Here is an 18524-nt window from a genome sequence, read left to right as displayed (position 1 = left end):
AAAAAAAAAAAAAAATCATTCATCATACAATAATTATATCTCCTTTCTCCTAAAACATTTCATGGCTTGGATTCTGTGAGGTTGGTTTTGGTCTTGTTTTGTTTTGAGATATCATTTTGTTCTACAGTCCATTTTGGACTGAAACTCCCAGTCTCTCTTGCCTTGGCCTCTTGAGTACAGGCATCGCTCTTAAGCTTATTAACTTTTTTATTTGTTCATTTATCTAAGCCATGCTTTGCAACTGCGGTATTTATTTTCTAGGTCTGTTTCACAACACTCTAGAAAGGCTTATCACGCGTACTATGCTGTTGGGCACTGCTGTCATTCTCTTTCTTTCATTTAAAAAACATCATCCTTTAGTAGTTTCCTGAAAAAGGTGCATGGGAAGTATATTAGGGTCTTTTCCTCTCTGGATGTGTCTGTATTCTACCTTCATGCTTAATTGGGAGTTGAATGATTATTGAATTCCTGACTTGAAGTTGTTTTCTCAATTTTAGATTCATTGTTCCTTGTGCTCTGGCTTGCACTGTTCCAGTTGAGAGTATTGGAGCAGTTCTGATTTATTTTTTTTTAGCATACAATAACTATATAGGGGATGGGTTTGTTGTGACATATAATCAGTGTATCCTTATAATCTCCTCTTCCCTCCATTGTTCTTCCCTTTCCCTTCTTCCTTCTTAAAGTAATCTCAATAGCCTTCATTGTTCTATTTTCACACATGAAAATAAACTAAGATGGCCATATACATACATTCCCCTTCATATTCTTTGTTTCCCCCCACCCACTGGTGCTCATCTCATCTATGCCTGCTTTACTTCCTTGTCTTGTTTGTTGTTGTTGTTTCTTGTTTTTCAATTGTGGGACTTGAACTTAGGGTCTGGGCACTGTCCCTGAGCTTTTTTGCTCAAGGCTAGCATTCTACCGCTTTGAGCCACAGTACCACTTCCAGTTATCTGGTAGTTAATTGGATTTTCCAGCTGGCTTTGAGCTGTGATGCTCAGATCTCAGCCTCCTGAGTAGTAGCCACCAGCACCTGACTTGCTTTTTTTTTTTTTCCCCAGTATGTAGACTTTAACATTCTCCCTCCTGTTTTCTATATGCTCTGCATTTTTCTAGTAGAGACACTTACCTGACCACATTGGAGTGAGTTGGTTAAGTTAGGGATCTAACTCCTCCTACAATCCTTGAGCTCATGTTCCATTTTTTAGTCCACCTCACATACCCCCTTTCTAAGGGTAGGCCTTCCTAGGCTCTGTCACATAGTGGCTGTCTTTCTAGTGGTTTCTTCTTGTATCTTATCTACTGTTCTACAGCCCATCCAATCACTTACTCATCTACCTACTTTCAAACTAGGATACTTATTTTATCATTTCCCATTTATTATGTCTTCATAAGTATTGCAAGTTTACCAGCCCTCCCTTTTTATGCGTACAGTACAGATATATAAACATTTTATTTTCAGTATACTTCAATCATATAAGACTTTTATTTATCTTTGAAGTTTACCACACTTGGTGTGTGTGTGTATTGTGTGTGTGTGTGTGTGTGTGTGTGTGTGTGTGTGTGTGTTTCATTCATAGTTAAAATGCTCCAGCGTAAGCATGACATGTGGGAATGAAAGCACTGAGAGTGTCTTCCATTGCTATTTCATTAACTTATTTCCACTAAGGCCTCTGCCTGGCTGAAAGGCAGGAGAGGAGGGTGGGAAGGGGCCTGGCCTTGCAATGTAGATTACCAACAATCTAATGGGTAGTTAATTGGAAGGAGCTTAATTAAACTGCCATTTGAATACAAGATTTCATCTGATAAAAAATAATTTCTATTTCAGGTATTAACATCTTACTATAAACCTGTTTAGGGGCAGAATTTTTAAGAAGTGATGAGGATTAGGTCGGGCATTAGGTTGGTCTCTGATAGAATCCTGGTAGCTTCAGAAGAAAAGGAAGAGGAGACCTGAAGACATACAGCTCCTATAGTCTGTGAAGTCTTGGCACTCTGGCAGCAAGGAGATCGTCACTAGATGGAACCCCTAGACTTTGCAACTCCAGAATCCTGAGCCAAAATAAACTACTGAATCTCTACTTTACAAAAGTACCTCTTCTAGAGGCTAGGAGTTTGACTTATTGGTAGAGTGCTTGCCTAGCATGCTCGAAGCCCTGGGTTCGATTCCTTGGTTACCACATACACAGAAAAAGCCAAAAGTTGTACTGTGGCCCTTTGTGCCATTTGTCTCTAGGCTTGGTTTGCCTTACGTAACATGATTTGTTCTAGGTCCATGCTTTTCCCTACAAATGCCATATTTTTTCTAATGGATGAGTAAACTTATCTTGTGTATATGTACCACATTCTCTCGATCCACTCGTCTACTTTAGGCATCTAGACTGTTTCCACAAGTTGGCACATTGTGAATAATGCAGCAGTGCACATGGATGTGCAAGTGTCTTTACAGTATCCTGACTTGTGGGTGCCTGAGAGTGGTGTGGGTGGATCAAAGGATAGTTCTTGTTTAGGTTTTTTGTTGTGGTTGTTGTTTTTTAAGTGTCTAGTAAATACCACTGCTGTATCGGGTTCACCCTTTGTCACTCCATTTGGCCCCTTTCCCCTCCTTATGTTTAGTTTTTTGAAGAACACCAAATCCAAATGGCCATCCAGCGTGGTACTAGTTTACATTCCCACCAAAGTGAAGTAGAGTTCCTTTGTTTCCTCATCCCTGCCAGCATTTGTTATTGTTCTAATTCTTGATTTTAGCTGATCTAACTGGGGTGGGATGGAATCTGTGTTCTTTTGACTTGCATTTCTTTTATAGCCATGGATGTTGAACATTTCATCATGTGTTTATTGGCTATTTTTACTTCTGAAAAGTATTTAGCTCCTTTGCACATTTATTGATTAGTTTATTAATTTTGGGAAGGGTTATTTTCTTGATCACTTTGTATGATTTGGATACTAGGCCTTTGTCAATGTTTAAGGTAAAGAGCTTCTCTCAGTCTGTTGGCTGTCTTTCTAGTTTAGTTACTGTGCCCTTCACTGTGCAGAAACTTTCACTGGATGTAGTCCCATCTGTCAAGTCTCTTTCCTATTGGATGTGCCCCCGGGACTCTCTTCAAAAAGTTTCTGCCTGTGCATGTACAGTTCTAATGTTTCTCCTACTTCATCTTGCAGTAGTTATGAAGTTTCAAATCCGATGTTGAGATCTTGGATCCATTTTGAGTTGATATTGGGGCACGGTGACAAACAGGACAATGTTTTTTACATATGGATGCCCAGTTTTTCCAATACTGTTCCATTGGTCTTGTTTTTGTGCCAGTACCAAGCTGTTCTTGTTATTACAGCTCTGTAGTAGAATTTGAGATCTGGAATTACAATACTACCAGCACTGTTTGTTGTTGTTGTTGTTGTTGCGTGTTTGTTTTGCTTTTTGCTGATAATTGTTTTGGCTATTTCCTATCTTTGGTTGTTTCATATGAATTTTTGGTTTTATCTGTGTTGAAGAGCAAAATTAGGCTTTTAATGGGTATTGCATTAAATTTGTAGATTACTCGGCAGTATGGCCATTTCCACAACATTCTACCTATCGTGATTGTGGGAGATCTTTCCGTTTCCTGATGTTGTCTTTGCTTTCTTTCTTCAGATTTTCAGGTTTCACTGTAAAGGTCTTTTCCTTGATTAAGTTTATTCCTAAATTTTACTTTTTTTAATTAAAGAATTTATTAACATTGATTTTTACATCATATTTCAAATGTCATGTTTAACGAAGAAGTATTCAAGGAGAGAATCTCTATATACAATCACTGGCACTTAGATATTAGAACATAATTAAAATTAAGTTGAGGGTCTGTGATAGGTACATATTAATGTATGTAATAAAACATTATGTATATAGAGTATATAGCCCATCATAGATAGGCTGTCACAAATGAGGTTATTTTCCTGCTTTCCCTTTGTCTGTACGTTTTTGGTATACAGAAAAGCTCCTGCTTTTTATGGGTTGATTTTGTATTTTGCTACTTTGCCAAGTTATTGATCAGCCCTAGAAGCTTGAGGATGGAGTCTCTTTGAGTCCTCTAGGTACAAGATCATAACATCTGCAAATAGGAGCTGGTTTGATTTCTTTCCCTATGTCTTTCTCTTGCCTTTTTGCTTGGACCAGGAATTCCAGGATTATATTGAAAAGGAGTAGAGAGTGGACATCCCTTGTCTTGTTTTACCAGTTAGTATGTTACTGGCTTTTAGTTTACCATTACAACCTTTAATATGTTGAGATATGTTCCTTCTATTACTAGCTTTTTCAGATCTTTTGACATGAACAGATGTTGGATTTTTGTCAAAAGCTGTTTCTACATCTATTGAAATGGTCATATGATTTTTTTCCTTGGCTCTGTTAATGTGTGGTATGTTTATTGATTTACATATATTAAACCAGCTTTGCATCTCTGGGATAAAACCCCACTTGATCATAGTGTGTAATTTATTTTGATTAGTTGTTGAATTCTGTTGGCAAGTATTTTACTAAGGAGCTTTGCATCTGTGATAACCAAAGAGATGGATGTGTAGTTTTGTTGTTGTTGTTGGGTCCCTACCTACCTGGTGGTTTGGGGATGAGTGTAATGCTGGCTTCATAGTTATCCTTTCATTTCTGTTTCTTGGAAAAGTTTGAAGAGTACTGGTGTTAGTTCATCTTTAACGGTCTTACAGAATTGGTTTCTGAATCCATTAAGACTTGGACCTTTCCTTCCTGGGAGACTCTTACTTCCTCAATCTCATTGTTTGTTATCAGTCTGTTTAAGTGGCTTATATCATCTTGGTTCAGTTTAGACAGCTTATATGTCTTTAGGTATTCATCCATTGCTACTAGATTTTTAATCTTATTTGAAAGTAGTCTCTTACAATCACTTGGATTTCTTGAATGTCTGTTGCCGGGGCCAACCGGCAGCAAACCAGGGTTCGCAGATTGGGGTTCCTGAAATAGGGGGCAAGGACTAGGAAGAAATAGAAGAGAGACAGACACACGGGGTCCGGATGTCCGCAGTCCAGGTAAAGACTGCCGCATTTATTTTTCACTCCCGCTTCTTCCCTCCTCCAGACCCAGGCAACCTCCAGGTGTTACATTCATATGGTAAATCTCAGGTCATTTACATAGAATAAGGCCAGAAAACAATAAGACAATAAAGCCATTGTCTGATGCAAGTCAAGGTACAGTTTGATTCCACTCTGGCTCCCAACAGTCTGTCATCTCTAATTTTGTGGAGTTTACCCTCTTTCTTCTCCTCCTCCTCCTCCTCCTTCTCCTCCTCCTCCTCCTCCTCCATCTTCTTCTTCTTATCAAATTATAAATAAGGGTCTGTCAGTCTTAGTCTTTTTTTTTTCTTTTGAGGAATCAGCTTTTTGTTTCATTGACTCTACGTATAGTTTGTTTGGTGGATAGGGTTAGTCTCTAATTCATTGATTTCTGTCCTAATCTTTATCTCTGCCTTGTAGTTAGGGATTTGATTTGTCTCTGTTTTTCTAGAAGCATTATACAGTTATTTACTTGAGCAGTTTCTATTTTCTTTATGTAGACATATGGAGCTATAAACTTTGCTCTCAGCACTGCTTTTGCTGTATTCCAGAGATTCTGGTATGGTATGCTTTCATTTTTCATTGGGCTGTAGGAACTTTCTGATTTCTTCCTTTATGTTTTCAGTGTCCCACCTGTAATTCAATAGTGTGTTGTTTAGTCTCCACTGTTTTCAGTGTTTTCTTTTTTTTTTGCCAGTCCTGGGCTTGAGCTCAGGGCCTGAGCACTGTCCTTGGACTTTCTCAAGATTAGAGCTCTACCACTTGAGCCTCAGCACCACTTCTGGCTTTTTTTTTTCTATATATGTGGTACCGAGAAATCGAACCCGGGTCTTCGTGCATGCTAGGCAAGCACTTTAACCACTAGGCCAAACTCCCGGCCTTGAGTGTTTTCTGTAGTACATTTGTTGTTGAGTTGTAGTTTAATTACAGGCAATTATCTCAGTTCTTTTGTATATTCTTGGGCTTGTTGTGTGTCCTAGGATGTGATCATTTTTAGAGAATGTTCCATGGGCTGCTGAGGAGAACTGTGAATTATGTGGGTGTTGGGTGAAATAGTTGGTAGACATCTCTTGCGTTCATTTGGATTATGAGATATCACTTCAATTCAAAGGCTTCTATGTTGATCTTTTGTTTGGTTGACCTGCCCTTGGGTGGGAGTGGGGTGATTAAAATCCCAGTATGAGTTTTTATAAGCCTTTAAGAGTATCTGTTTATTGATGATATGTATTTGGTGCATATATACTAACCACTGTAATTTCTTTTTCATGGATCATTCCCTTTATTAATGTGTAGTAGCCTTCATTATCTCATATTTTAATGTGGTCTTTTTTTAAAATCAGATATCTGTATGGCTACTTCTACCTTCTTGCAGGATTCATTTGTTTGAAAGATTTTTTTTTTTCATCCCTTCACCTGGAATTTGTGTTTATGATGGACAGTGAGATGTGTTTCTTGGAAACAACAAATACTTGGATTTCATTTTTTTTTTAATTCAACCCGCTGCTATATGTCTTTTGATTGGGAACTTGAGCTTATTGTTGTAGAGAGATATGCTGTGTTTCCTGTCATTTTGTTGTTTTCCTGTTGCTTGCTTCCTTCAGCTTCCTGTTTTATTAAACCAATTCTGTAGTGATTTTTATTTGTTGCTGTTTGACTTTGGTTATCTTCTTCAAATAGTATGGTTCTCTTTAGTATCTTTTGTAGTATTAGTTTGGTGTTCATTAATTTCTTTAGTTTTGTTTATTGTGGAGATTTTACCTTCTCTATGATTACTTTGATGGGTACACTAGTTTATGGTGGCAGTTATTGTTTGGAGCTTCATTATACATCTTCAGGCTCTCCTTGCATTCAGAATTTATATGAAGAAATCTGCAGTCATTCTAATCTTTCCATTGTAATAAGATTCCTTCTTTATAATTTTGCTACCTTTAATAATAATTTCTTGTTTTTTTTAAGTCCACAGTTTTCACAACAGTATGTCAAGGAGTGCTTTTTCTCTGGTCCTGTCTGCTAGTTCATGCCTCTGTCTTATGGGTTAGATTCTCTTTCTTGAGGTCGGGGATGTTTTCTACTATTTTATTGAATAGGTTCTTAATACCTTTCATTTTGAATTCTTCTCCCTCATTCATCCCAATTGTGCGTAAATTGGCTTTGATCTTTTTGTTGAATCTGCTAGTTTTTGAATGTTCTTTTCCTGCATTCTGAGTGTTTTTCCATACCTTTGGCTCTTTGTTCTAATTCCTCTTCTTTTATCTTCAGCTCCTGATACGCTGTTTTAAGTTTCTTTTGTTCTGTTCCCTATGCTTTCAATTGTATTTTGTAATAGGGAGATAGAGCTCTTTGTGCCTCCAGGGTCTTTGTTGATGGCTTCTTCATTGGATTAAGTTCATTAATGTTTTTTCTTTCCTTTCTTCCTTCCTTTCTCTTACCAGTCCTGGGGCTTGAACTTGAGCTTCTTTTGCTCAAGGTTAGCACTCTACCATTTGAGCCACAGTGCCACTTCTGGCCTTTTTTGTTTATGTGGTACTGAGGAACATTCCCAGCCTTCTCTTTTTTTGGCGGGAGGGCAGGTATCAATTTATTAATGGAAGTGATTATACAAATACATAAAGAATTTTGAAAATAGAAAAATGAGAGTTCAGGTCATACATACCACAATGAAACCGTCTGGTACAATGGATATATATGATTTTTTTTTTCTAAAAGGAAGGGCCAAATGTGATGGTGAATATTTTTGGATAGTGTCACCCCTTCTCTCCTCATTTTCCCCTCCCATCCCCACTCAACAAGTTGTATCATTCATTTTCAACATAGTGTGTAATAAGTACCATTGCTGCATTTGTTAACCCTTTGTCCCTCAAGGTTTTAATCTTTAATGGCATGTCCCCTTTCTTATGTCAGTCCTGGAGCTTGAACTGAGGGCCTGGGCACTGTTTTTAAGCTTCTTTTGTTCAAGGCTACTAGCACTTTACCACTTCCACTTCTGGCCCTTTTGATAGTTTAGTGGAGTTAAGAGTCTCATAGACTTTCCTACCTGGGTTGGCTTTAAACTGCCATCCTCAGTTCTCAGCCTCCTGAAAAACTAGGATTACAGACATGAGCCATTAGCGGCTGGCAAAGCTCTCATAATGTGTCCATCTGCTTATTGGTATTGTCTTTCACTTCCTATATTTTCTTCATTTCATTTTACCTTTTGTTTGTTTTCTCCTTCTGTCCTTCTAGTTGTTTGTAGATCTACTCTTTTTATTCCTTTATTTTCTCATCATTGCTTTACTGATTCTTTGTTTTTCCTTCTCTTCATTTTCACTGAAGTCTTCCCCTGAGTTATTGTTAAAGTTTTTGAGAGTGTCATGTTGTCTTGATTTTATGATCTTTTGCTGTGATGTATACATTCAGGGTTTATAAAAGCCCTTTAGTGTAGATATCGAGTTAGTCATGGGGCCAGTAGCATGACGTAGTGTTAGAGTGCTCACCTAGCATGCACAAAGCTCTGAATTCGATTCCTTGGTACCCCCTACTCAGAAAAAAGCAGAAAGTGTTGCTGTGGCCCAAGTGGTAGAGCTCTAGCCTTGAGAAAGCTCAGGGACAGTGCCCAAGCCCTGAGTTCAAGACCCAGGACTGGCCAAAAAAAGAGGATGGAGTTAGTCATGGTGAGGCACAGTCATGTGAGAGCTTAACTATACATTGAGAAAGTTTAGGGTTCTAGGGCAAGTGAGTAGTTTGCCAGAGAGATAGTAGGGAAAGGAAATCCAAGTTTATAGTGGAAAGAGAAGAAGAAAAAAGGAAAAGGAATGAATGTAAAAGAAAAGTAATAGCGAGAAATTGTGATCTATTTGAAAAGAACACAAAATTGAAAGACAATCCCTAACCACTAGTGGAAGCCAGTTTGGAACAGCCTAACCTGGGTGCTGATAGTCACGCACTTAAATACCCTTACGCTTTTAAAAAGAGAGGCAATAGGAAAAAAATAATAAAAGTAAAATAAAACTACAAAAAATAAACACATAGGTAGAGTGTTTGCCTGGCATGTATGAAGCCCCGGGTTCGATTCCTCGATGCCACATATATAGAAAAAGCCAGAAGTGGCACTGTGGCTCCAGTGGTAGAGTGCTAGCCTTGAGAAAGCCCAAGGACAGTGCCCAGACCTTGAGTTCAAACCCCAGGACTGACAAGAAAATAAACAGCAAATAAAAAGATAAACACATTAAAAACCGTTCTCTGTTGAATCTGTTTGGGACTGTCTGTTCAAAGAGCCGTTATGGGCTGGTTGCAGTCTTTACTCCCTCGGTGTTCGCAGCCTTCCTCCTGGTAGCAAGGAGCAGGGTGTAGAGTCAGTCTCTCGAGCTGGCAATTCTATTTGTTTGTGGCTGAGAGCAGGCTGGGGGTCAGATCCTCCGCCCTTTTCCTGGCTGGTCTAGGGTAGCTTCCTCTCATCAGCTGTGACTTGAGCAGGGTTGTAGCCCTGGAGCACATTTCCTCTGCCATTATCACTGTTCCTGACAATGCACTGGCAGTTACTGCATCCCCAGGTGTGCCTCAGAGCTGGTGGGAGTGCATGGCATGAAGTGACACCAGAAGTCCCATAGGACTTGGTTGTGTGCTGTCCCTGGTGGCTTCTTCTGTGGCAGGATTGGGGGTGTTGAGAGCTCATGACCCCACAGGACAAGGAGAGAGGGAGGAAGGGAGAGAGCCGCTCTCAAGGTCTCCCACCAGCTTATGTGGCTGGCAGGGACTTGGAATGGGACTGGGTCTGCCACAGCCTTTCATGCTGTTGGTGTGGGGTCTAGGACCCGGCACTCACCACTCCCTGGTGTCAGACTCTAGGACCCTGCTCACCACTCCCTGGTGTTAGACTCTAGGACCCAGCACTTGCCACTCCCTGGTGTCAGACTCTAGGACCCTGCTCACCGCTCCCTGGTGTTAGACTCTAGGACCTGGCACTCACCACTCCCTGGTGTTAGACTCCCAGATGGGTATTCACAGCTCACCAGTGTTATAAGTTCTCCACTGAGTGGGGCAGCAAACTTATGCTGATGCTTCACTTCTGCATACATCAGTCCCCATATGTGCTTCTGTGCCTGCATTTTCCTGTTTATTCTAAGCCTTCAGTTTCAGGGTTGCTGGTATGTTACTGTTACCTTGGGCCCAGAGAGTAGAAGAGAGAGTCAAGGGTGGAAACAAGAAAAACCAGAGCCTGCAGGGGCTGTAGTGCTCTCCTGCTGCAGGAGTCACTTTGCTTTGGCATCTCTTGTCTGCGTTGTTTTTCTTAGGCACTTAAAATGTGAATCTTCTTGGTTGGTGCCAAGCTCTGATTGTGTATCGTTTGCTTGGTGTCCTCTCTCTCAAGGTTCTATACTAAGGCCCTGTACTTCTGTTTGATCAGAGGGAGTGGGGATTATTCCCTGTCACTACTCTGCTTTCTTGCCCCTGGATCTGCTGTGGTTATTTTTGAGGTAGTCTTTGAGATAGCCTACACTCTGATTCTATTTATGTTTTCTGTATAGCTGAGACAACATGCAGGCATCCCACCACTATCTTTTTGCCCTGGCTGGCCTAGAACCTCTCTGTTTAGGATTACAGATATTTCATTCTTTATTTGCTGAATGATAAAATGAAAAAAATCTATAAAGCTATTTATATTCTAAGTATATTCTTCATCTGCTCAAGATTGTAGCTAAATTCTAGCATTGTTGGTTTGGCAGATGTTCAGAAAAACATCTAATTTCAAATCTCCTTACCTGATTCACTATAAACTACAGACAGGGTGGTCCTGCCTGTGTGCACAGAGATACTCTGAGAGGAGTAGAAGTGTAGGCTCTCCTCTTGGATTGAAACAGTAGTTGTGAATTGCTGCTGGGACAGCCACACACCTATTTTGACCTTGATCCTGCTTTCTTTGCTTTTTGTACCATTTTGGGGCCAGCCACAGGAATACCTGTGGACAGGTTTATAATGGGCTTCAAAGACTTCCCTGAGGAGCTGTTTTTCAGCAACATTATTAGTAGAAACCACTTTGGGGTTTGTTTGCTAGTTAGTTAGTCTTTGGAACAATATCTTACCATGTTAGCCCAGGCTAGTGTTGAGTCTTGAGCCTATTACGCAGCCTCTTGTGCCTCCATAACCAGTTAGAGTGTGTGCTCGCTCCCTCTCTCTCCTCCCCCTCTCACCCTCTCTCTCCTCCCCCCTCTCTACCTCATGTTTGCTAGCACTGTTTTGCACTCTTTGAGATACGGTCTTGCTTCCCACCTTTATGCTTGGCCATGATCCGTGATCTGTCATAGCTGGGAAAACCAGCATGTGCCTCAGGGTTCAAAGCTAGATGGGGTCTCAGCAACTTTTCTGGCCTTGAACTACAGTCCTCCCAGTCTTTGCCCTCCAACTGACGAGGAGTACAGGGTTGAACCACTCGTACCCAGCAAGAACCACTTCTTGATTAGAAGGTTTTTTTTGTTTGTTTGTTTGGGGTTTTTTTTGCCAGTCCTGGGCTTGAGCTCAGGGCCTGAGCACTGTCCTTGGACTTTCTCAAGGCTAGAGCTCTACCACTTGAGCCTCAGCACCACTTCCGGCTTTTTTCTATGTATGTGGTACCGAGGAATTGAACCCGGGTCTTCATGCATGCTAGGCAAGCACTTTAACCACTAGGCCAAACTCCCGGTCCTTGATTAGAAGTTTTATGGACAAAAAATAGGAGTCTAGATGAAAGTTTTGTTGGAGACTATATTTAAAAGATGATAATCAAATTAAAGTTTGTGCAAGGGTTGGGCACGGGTGGCTCATATCTAATATTCCGAGCTTACTCAGAATGCTGAGATCTGAGGATCATAGTTCAAAGCTAGTCCAGGTAGGAAAGTCTGACACGCTTTATTTCCAATTAATCACTGAGAAGCCAGAGGTGGAGCTGTGGTTCAAGTGGTAGAACACCAACCTTGAGTGGAAAAGCTAAAGGCATAGCACCAGGTCCCTTTATTGCCCCCCCCCCCAAAAAAAAAAAGATGTTGCTGTGCTTTCCTCTTATTATTCTTTGGAGAAAGGAATGGCTCCTGTGAGTGAGTCAGAAAGGGTGCTGTATGAGTGGTGTATTTGTTATGAGTCCAGCCTCTGGCAACAGGGAGTCTTGGAGTAGCAGATTATTCTAGGTTAGTCTCACAAGAATTGAGGGGTTTGTATAGTAAGGGTGGGATTGGCCAAGAGCATTGACAAGGGATGGGTGTAGGCAGCATGTCTGCTTAGCACTTAACACTCTTTGGTCTCTTCAGGTTTCTGCATTGTGGCACCTTACAGAGGCCCTTCTCCTTTCAGATGTGCTCAGCATGCACTTGTGTAGTTTTCTGTGTTTGGGTGCGGTTGTATTTAGTCAGTGTAGTTTTAGTCCCCATTTTAATACCTTTTCTTCAAATACAATATGCTTCAGAAAACTTTAAACACATCCGTGCGTGCACGCATGTACACACGCACACGCACACACACCAAAGAAACAGTTCTATTGCCAGGCGCCATTGGCTTGCCTTTATAATCCTAGCTATTTAAAGGATTACAGTTCAAAGCTAGCAGGAAAGTCCATGAGACTCTTATCTCCACTTAACCACCAAAGAGCCTGAAGTAGAGCTGTGGCTCAAGTGGTAGAGCACTAGATTCCTAGATTCTTGAGCCAAAAAGCTCAGAGACAGTGCCTAGGCCCTGAATTCAAGGTCTAGGTCCAATATAAAAAAGAAAAAAAAAAAGAAAAGAAAACCAGTTCTATTTATCTGTATTTGTCAAGAGAGTTACAGTGAAAGTACAGTGCATAGAAGCTAGAGAGTGTAGGATTGAGAGATTTGGCCAGGAGCTGACCATCCTCAATCTCACAAAAAAATACTGTTGAAGTGTACATAGGAGCAGCTTTTACTTGTATCGTAACTTAGTGCAATGTGCTTTAATTAGTGAGTTCCCTGGCCAGGAATGTGTCATAGTGCTAGAGTGTTTGCCTAGCATGCATGAAGTCCTGTTTTCAATTCGTCACTACCACATACACAGAAGAAGCCAGAAATGGTGCTGTATCTCAAGTGGTAGAGGCTAGCCTTGAGAAAGCCCAAGAACAGTGCCCAGGCCCTCCCTGAGTTCAAGCCCCAGGACTGGCAAAAACATACAAACGTGAGTTCCGCTTCTGAGGAGCATAAACACAACTTGTATATCCATGCCCTGAACCTGTAGTGGCAGAATAAATAGACTAAATAAATAAGTAGAATAAATAGATCTGGCCAGCTGTGAAGCCTGAGGGGCTGTAGGCTGTGGTAGTGCCTTCCTCCCAAGGCCGTCAGCTCAGTGCTTCAGCAGCTGCACAAGCTTTTATAAGGGAGCCTAAGGAGAGTTGTCTTGCTCCAAGAAAGCAAGGACCAAAATATGTACTGCTCTGGCCAACACTTTGAAGTGCTCTTGAAAGAAAATTGATAGCATATGGAGTTGCATCAAAGAAGGGTGCTCCTGGGGCCTTAAAGAGAGGATCCTTAGAAGTAGACCATGTTGCTGCCATGAGCAGAGTGCATAGCTAGGGCACCAGAGGTTTCTGTCCTAGATATAAGAGGTATAATTAAAAGGGGGTGGGGGAAGCTTGCTGGTGATGCCTCAAAATGAGCACCTTGTTCCACATTCTTGGTCTCTGCCAGCATCAGCTTTTAAACTCATATTGAAAAGTCACCTCATTACTTTCCTCCAGCTCTCAAATGTGTCAGAGCTTGTGTTCTTTTTGTCAGCCCACATTTTCAGTGCCCACGGTATGCCAGGCCTTAGGAAGATGTAAGCGTGGACCTCACAGTTTAGGGGATAGACAAACACAGGTAAGTAAACACAGTACTCATGAGCAAAAGTGTACAGTGCTGGCTGGGAGCCACAGGCACAGTATGACAGGGTGCGTGATCCGCAAGGCTCACAGAGAACTGATTGTCATGGATGCGCTAATAACGCTCTGACCCAATTGCTGTGGCACTGGAGGCTGCTCCACGATGCTCGTTAAGCAGTGTGATTATTCAGGTTGTTACCTCTCAGGAAAGAGCTGTTCTGGGAGTGCAGAGGCCACATTCTCTCTAACCTGGAGATGGATTAGGCTGTGAGTTGACTCAGCTCTTGCAGTGTGCCTCTCCTGAAGTCACCACACGTGCTTTGGAGATGGGCAGAAGAGATTGAGGGTCATTTTGGATGTCCTTTAACACTGTCCAGTAACAAGTAATACATCTCGTAATTTGTTCTGCAGGCTTACAGTGTAAAGAAATACAGGGTTCTTGTCAGCTTTGATTGAAAGTAGCTTTTATTCCCTTCCGTAATAAATGAAATATCCCTTATTAGAAGAACGTTCATTCTTTTGTCAGAAGTTTGAGCTATTGCTTATTTGAAAAATGATCTTGACTTAGAAACGGCACCTGAAGCCTCATTATGGATCTTGTTGTGCAGGGAGTCGCACGCTGTGTGGATTCACCTCCCCCGGGAATGAATATGATTAGACTCGTAGTAACAGTGCAGTGAGAAGCCAAGGTCGTTTGCTATGCACTGACTTTATTATTATATTATTTGCAGTATGGGAAAATGAGAGTACAAATTGTTTCTCTGGGTAAAAAAGAGAGAGAGAGAGAGAATAAAAATCTAATTGAAAATTCAATGTGGGATAGGAGGGGAGAATAGGGAAGATTTTATAGAGGTGAGATTTTTTATTCTCTTTGGCTCCGGCACATAAGAGATTGTTTTAAATGTGAGTAGTTGTGTAGGGGACTAGAAAGCAATATGGTATGGTTTGGTACAGTATGCTATGGTATAAAGAACCTTGAACTATGAGCCAGAGTAGTGTATGATTTCCAGCAGGTCCCTTTGCCAGAGTAGCTGTATGATTTCCAGCAGGTCCCTTTGCTTTAACCTCTGTTTCTTTAGCTAGAAAAAAAGATCATTGGAGACAGTCCCAGAGTCCCTTCTTTGGGGATCTCGTGGTGCCAAAATTGGCCTCATGAAAAGTGAGTGAAACTAAAGTTGTTCCATGAGGGAGACAGCTGTTAGATTGGAGAGTGTGAAAGGAAGCTAAATCATCACTTCTGTCATAATCTCCTTAGGAAATCCCATGTATACATGTTCTGTCGCACACTGTCACACTGTTATATACACTTGTTACCCTCAATTCTTCAGGTTAAAGCCTACTGTGGATCCCACTGAGCTGGGACTCAGGTGTCAGCTGCCCTTTTTGGAGACTTTAGGGAAAGATTTGTTTGCTTGCCTTTTCTAGCTGCCCACGTTCCTTGGCTTACAGCTCTTTCTTCCATCTTGAGAGCCAGGGGCCTTGCATCTCTGTGGCTCTGCTACCATTTCTACATCTTCCTAAAGCCGGCAACTCCCTGCCTTTGGAGAGGAACTTTGTGTTTACCAGCTTGTTTAGAATGGGTCCATCTTCTCATTTAGAGGTCTGGCCTTAATTTCATATGCAAAGTGCCCTTGTCATGTAAGGTCCTGGATATTCAGATGGACATTTTGGAGGATTATAAATCTGCTTCACCTGCTCATAGCTGTAGATTACTCCATAGAAAGCACTAAATAGTCTTCATAAAACCTGGAATCTGGTTAATCATTGTGTCTCTGTGGGTTGGTTTTGGTTTTGTCGTGTGTGTGTGTGTGTGTGTGTGTGTGTTTTCTCCCTAGTTCTGGAGCTTAAACTCAGGGCCTGAATGCTGGCCCTGAGTTCTTGTACTTAAGGCTAGCACTCCACCATTTGAGCCAAAGCTCCATTTCCAGCTACTAACTGGAAATAAGGGTCTCCTGGATTTTCTTGCCTAGGCTGACTTTGAACCACAATCTCAGAGCCCAGCCTCTACCTAGCCTGTAGCTAAGATTACAAGCATGAGCCATTGGCAACCCAGCTCTCTGAGGTTTTTTTCCTACAAATTTGAAAGATTAGGAAACCAAACTAAATGCGATCAGTGAGGCCAGAAGCATGGCCTAGTGGTAGAGTGCTTGCCTAGCATGCACAAAGCCTGAGTTCCATGCCCAGACAGTGGAAGTAGCTCTCTCAACTTCAAGAGCCTCTACCCCAGGAACCACTTTTGTGAACAGAAGCCTGTCTGGCATCACAGGCTCCCACAGCAGTCCTTCTTTCTCTTTCATGAAAGCTTTACAAGTATCATCCTTGGTGTGTACTTACTTAGCAGTACAAGGAACATATTTTGGGGCTGCTTTGGCAAGAAGCACAGCAGATTCATCCTCTGACTTTCTTTACGGGTAGTGGTTGCCCTAAAGAGGCAAAAGAGGGAAGTTGCCCTAAAAAGGGACAAATGAGTCAGCTCTGCCTTGGAATTAGTGATGTGTGGTGTGGCACTGGAGAGTACTGTCCCTTTCTTCTCAGTGGTGGTTGTAGCTGTATTTCCTGGCTTGTTCAATGAATGAAGTTGGGTAAGACACTAAGAGGGCGTGGTCTTGGAATGGGAAGGAGGTGCTAGTATCTGAGAAGGTCAGACTGAGGGAGCCTCCCACCATGCCATCAGAACAAGAACCCTCCCCCCCCCCCCGTTTTTTTTTGTTGTTGTTGTTTTGTCTTTGCCAGTCCTTGGGCTTGACTCAGGGCCTGGGCACTGTCCTTGGACACTTTTTGCTTAAGGCTAGTGCTCCGCCACTTGAGCCACAGCACCACTTCCGGCCTTTTCAGTATATGTGGTTCTGAGGAATTGAACCCATGGCTTTGCTAGGCGAGCACTCTACTCTGCAAGCCCACCATCTCCTATTCTTATAACTGCTTCATTGTCATCAGAAATTCTTCAGCTTCCCATTCCTCCTCAGGGATTTCTTGACCTACCATTCTAAGCCTCATGGCTTAAAGAAGAGTCAGCTTCTTCATCACATTCTATTTCTTCCTTGATTTTCCAGGCATATCGCAAATCGTACATTCAGATGTATTTTTTTTCTGTTCGGTGTTGTCTTACTCACTGTCATCTCTGTGCATCCATTCCTCCATCTCACTTTCTCTCTCTGATCCATCAGTGTCGGTGTCATTAATACTGTAGTCCTCGTGATTATCTTGACCCATGTCCCCAGCATAGCCATCCTTTCCTCTACTGAAAGCATCATCTTCATGACCTGAGGAAGTTTAAGACTTTACAACATGTCTTCCTCTTCATGTCTTCCCTCCTACAATGGGAAGACCATGTAGAGTAGAATCCACTTTAAAGACTTGGCAAGGAGGTGTACCACATAGACTCAGGAGGTTTTCTGCCACACGGCAAATGTAGAACATGCTTAGGAAGAGGAAGACTAGGAAGTGCTTGAGTTGGAGGCCCATAGGCTGAGGTTTTCTTAGGGATGGAGTGTGGCTGGGCATGAGAAAATGGACTTTTCCTAAGTCAAGATGGTAGAGAGAGCCTGCAGCATGTCTGACAGCACCAACACACTGCCTGAGTCAGAACCTCTGATGTTCAGAGTCACACTTTCTCAGTTCTTTGTAAATATCTTAAATATCTGGATTCTTTTTTCATAAAGTTGTAGAATACATTTAAAGGTTTCACATAACTTTTTGTGCTTGCCTTTCAGTACTTTCTCACTTAACTGCAGCCATTGCAGTGGATTTAACTTGCTTTCATCCAGTATTTCTATATCTTAGGTAGATTTTGGGATCTTACATCTTCAAGACTGCAGTTTAGACCATCATGCACTAGTTTTTGTTCTTTAATTCCCCTTTCCCGGCTTCCTTTGAGGCTTTATCTATAGGATTAATTTTCCTCTTGGTGGATGAAGTAGATGTGGTTGATGTGTTGGGGGAGGGGGGAGGGAGGTCTACCTGCTGGCTCCTAGGCTTTAAGAAGCACTCAGCCCTTACCATCTTGAAACTTCCTTGCTGTTTGTTCGTGTCTTGTCCTGGTGCAAATGTGGAAGTGGTTAATTTAGTGTTTAGCAGTATTACAAAGGATTTTGGTATCTCCATTTCGGCATTCTGCTATTGCCAGCAGCTTGATTTCTTTTTATGATTGTCTCCTCAGGGTAATAATATGGCTGCCATAGATCTTGTACTCACAAGGATGAGGGTTTTCTCTCATCCCTTTTTAAGGGGTCAAAACTTTACATAAGACTCCTTTCCCTGCAGACCTTCCTGCCAAGAATCTTTGACATATCCATCCCTATATGGGTTCCATGAACTTAGAGTCACCCCCAGGTTAGGGACAGCCTAAAGCTGGTTGATGAGGTCTCCTTAGTGAGAGCAGGGCTTCAAGAATGGATGCCCCTGATGAACTGGCCACACTCCATGGTCTTGTGTTGATTATAAGGTACTCTGTGGCACAGACAGAAGTGGACAGGTTTAGAGCTGTTGGAAGTGCTTTTGACTGTCCTTGGTTTACTCCAGGCCTAGTGATTTTTGCTTTCCTGGAAAGGATATCAGCAGTGTTTATGATAAACATGACCTGATTGACACCCTGAAGAATCTTGATCTTCTGAGAAGAGGGCAAAGCTCTTAATGGACTTGGCTTACTGCC

The 18524-nt window shown here is 41.7% G+C and overlaps 1 protein-coding gene across 3 annotated transcripts in view; it reads left to right on the top strand.

Moving 5' to 3' along the window:
• Tcf20 (transcription factor 20) overlaps positions 1 to 18524 on the top strand; it is a 48914-nt gene that overhangs the window by 6377 nt on the left and 24013 nt on the right. The gene's annotated exons all lie outside the window — the stretch shown is intronic.

The sequence above is a fragment of the Megascapheus bottae genome, chromosome 2 (assembly GCF_031878675.1).
Source record: "Megascapheus bottae isolate mThoBot1 chromosome 2, mThoBot2.hap1, whole genome shotgun sequence".
Classification (NCBI taxonomy): Eukaryota; Metazoa; Chordata; class Mammalia; order Rodentia; family Geomyidae; genus Megascapheus; species Megascapheus bottae.
This window is presented reverse-complemented; position numbering and strand designations above follow the sequence as displayed.